Raw genomic sequence first — 3,277 nt, 5'->3', positions numbered from 1 at the left:
TGATACCACCTCAGAAACCCAAGGAGGGGTCACTATGAGTCGGGTCCGACTCGACAGCACATAACAACAACAACAACAACAGTAATTAATGAGGGAACTAGACAGATGCTATAATGCATTCAAAGGAGAAGTCAAAGCATCACAAGCTTATATGGAGTAAAGGAATGTTGAATGTGCAAACAGGGCAAAACTAGCTTTTTCTATAATAGGAGTGGAAGGAAGCCAGTTATACCTCTGCTGGACAGGACAGCTTGCATGTTTATGTAAAACAGTATTTATACATTATTCTCACTGACCTAAGATAGCTTCTATAGAATTAGAATCAGAATCAAATAACCTGGAGGAGTCTTTTCTAGAATCTAGACAATGCAGTTTTACACTGAAGCTCACTGTTTTGCCTACATAATTAAGCCAAACCAAAATAAAATCACCATCCTTACCCCTCTTTGAATAAAGGTAGTTTTTACTTTTAGTAAAACTTTTTTTAGTAAAAAAAGTTTTTACTTTTACTTTTAACTCTTGGAGCAACAAGAGAAGGAACTTCCGTCTATGTATTGTCTACTACATGCATTACTTGTCAACTTATTCCATCCTTACAACAGCCTCATGAAGTAGGCAGTAATGTTCCCATTTTATGTATAAGAAAATTGAGGCTCAGAGAGGTTAATGACATGGCTAGTAATGGCAGAGTTAGAATTTCAGCCTGTCCTTCTGCCTCCAAAGTGCACACACATTTCCTCTTTCTCCATGTCACAGCTTGCTAATAGTAAAAGCAGTAAATATATATATTTTTTTCTTGATCTTTAGGTCATCATCAACCAAGATAGGTCTCAAGAGTGGCCTGGAAGAATGTACAGTGGCATTGACTTATTTCTAAGGAACAAATTTTCAGACGCCTTAGAATTACTTCATCCATAGTAATTTATTTCTTTAAGATAAAATATATGTTTGCAGCTTATTCTGTCTGTTTGTAAGTTTATTTATCTGCATTTCCACCTGAATGAGTGTAAGCGAATTTGATTGAGACCTCTTACTGTTGGTCAACTTTAATACCTAGTTAAGCATTCTGATTTGTGAGATGTAATCAGCCAAATTTTCTATCTCATATTTCAGTTTCCATTCTTCTTGTTCAAATACTATCATTTTAAATAGTGTTATTGTTGTTGTTGTTGTCCATGGAGTCAGACCTGCCTCATTACAACCCCTTCTTGGGTTTCTGAGGCAGTATCACTACAGAAGTAGATTGCCCAACCTTCCTTCCGAGGAGTGGCTAGTGGGTTGGAACCGCCAGTCTTCTGGTTAGCAGTCAAGTGCCTTAGGCACTATGCTACCAGAGCTCCTAAATAGTTTTATAGGGCTTCAGTTTTGTTTTCTTCAGTAAAATATTTTTGTGGATGTTCCTCCTAAGCTTAATTATAGTTGAAAAACAATTTCCTTCTTTGATGTGGAAAAGAATCTAACTAGAATATACTGATCTCAAAATCTCACTGTCACACAGCCTTTCACCTCTACCCTTTCTGCCTCCTTCTCATCCCCTCTGTTCTCAGTTTCTGAGAGATCTCTCTCTCTCTCTGTCTCTCCCTTAGCCTGGCTCTCCCTCTCTGCCTGGCTCTCCCTCAATCTCTGACTTTGCTCTGCCTCCTGCCTGTCTGCTTCCTTCCATTTTTTATTGTCTTTCATTTTTCCTTCTGCCATTGATGCCCAGCTGGTCATCCTATAAAAAGAAAATACATTATTTAGTGATATATTTATTCAAGTTTTACACTCTCTTTTTTTAATGCACATTTCACTGTTAAAAATATGTGGTTTCTTTTCTCCCCCTCTTGAAAGTGCTTTCAGGTAATAATATGAGGTCTGAAGCCACAATTAATGAGTAAGGGTAGGCTGCACTTATTCCTTGCAGTTCTTTTAAACAGGCAGTGAGTGCCCTCAATGTTCAGGACAAGCTGCAAATTACCAAAGGATGTTTAGGCTGTTTACACGGGGTGGGGGGCAGGGAGAGGAAGGGAAGAATAATGTGACCTGGATTTATTTGGTGTAACAGCAGGCTATGCTTTGCTATTAAAATTAAAAACAAAACCAGGCACGGATATTTTAAAACTTACAAATAATCAATTAACAGAACACAAGTTTTGTGATAGATGATAAGGTTTTCACAGCCTGAGAATCTGAGCTAATTAATGTTTAGAATTGAAGCAGTTCACTGGTAACTTGATAATTTTACTTATCATGAACATTTGTCTGGAATCACAGATAATAGGATTCATAGTATTTGAAGATTAGATGTGAAGTCTGGGTCTACTTTTGTCAGGCCCCTCTGTGGTGGACCTAGTTGACTGCAGAAATCTTGCTTTCTCTTGGCTTTTTGCTGGAGAGAGGAAGTGACGATTTTAATGAAGTCTTTATTTTTCAAAATACTTATCAGAATTTTTCTGTCACCAAATATATTTACAGTAGCCTTTATCTTAGCTCTTACTTCAAAGCTGAAGACAGTGCACTGCCCTTTGTTCAGTAAGAGAAGGTGAAGACCATCAGGGGAAAATGGGTTAGGTTTAAATCCTATTCTAGGAAATGAATCCACAGGGTGCCCCCTTGTGCTAAAACAGGGAAATGCTTGTCTGCTTCTGCTTCAACTAGGAACATTCTGTTCTGCCTCTGAGTTTAAATTGGAAAACCCTTGGTACTTGAGTTTTTAGAGCGTGCCTTTCACAGTCCATATCATTTCAGTGATTATTAGCGTTTCTTGAGATTAGTGTCAGAAAAGACCTGCACTGCTTCCTCAGTCAATTTTAAATGTTGTAATTCTCTATGTTCTCTCCAAGGCAAAGGACAGCATGTACCAGGCCTTGGGCTACAGCACCATTGTGGTGTTGCAGGCCGTTATGACCTTAGAGCATCAGGACATCCAGAATGGCATTTCTGCCGTGAAGGACACTTTACAAACCTGCCAAAGGTATGACTGAGTAATTAGGGACTTGAAGTATGATTTCAAGTCTTGCTGTTCTGTGTGCCTAAATAAATGCTGTTTGCCTGACTAAGAGCTCTGCATTTGAACTTGGTCACACAGAAAAAGACTTTGGCTTCAGACTTCCTTGGCCTCGTGTAGTTTTATGTAATGATGTCATAAGTGTCTGTTAAGAATAATAGTGTGATTCCTATTTGACCAAATACATGGCAGCTATGCTTTCCACTTTTCTTGTTTGGTAACTTGGGGTCTGAGCTATAGAGATGGTCTGGGAGATTTCAGCTCCATTAACAATGGAGCATTGTTGTTTTA

The 3,277-nt window shown here is 38.5% G+C and overlaps 1 pseudogene; it reads left to right on the top strand.

Moving 5' to 3' along the window:
• Positions 1-2,834: 2,834 nt before the first annotated feature.
• Positions 2,835-3,277, top strand: part of LOC103210305 — an 85,619-nt pseudogene continuing 85,176 nt past the window's right edge.

Source organism: Orycteropus afer, unplaced genomic scaffold, assembly GCF_000298275.1.
Source record: "Orycteropus afer afer isolate SDZICR_OR568_19922 unplaced genomic scaffold, OryAfe1.0 scaffold00584, whole genome shotgun sequence".
In the NCBI taxonomy this organism is placed as follows: Eukaryota; Metazoa; Chordata; class Mammalia; order Tubulidentata; family Orycteropodidae; genus Orycteropus; species Orycteropus afer.
Note: the sequence above shows the minus strand (reverse complement) of the source record. Positions and strands in the feature narration are given on the sequence as shown.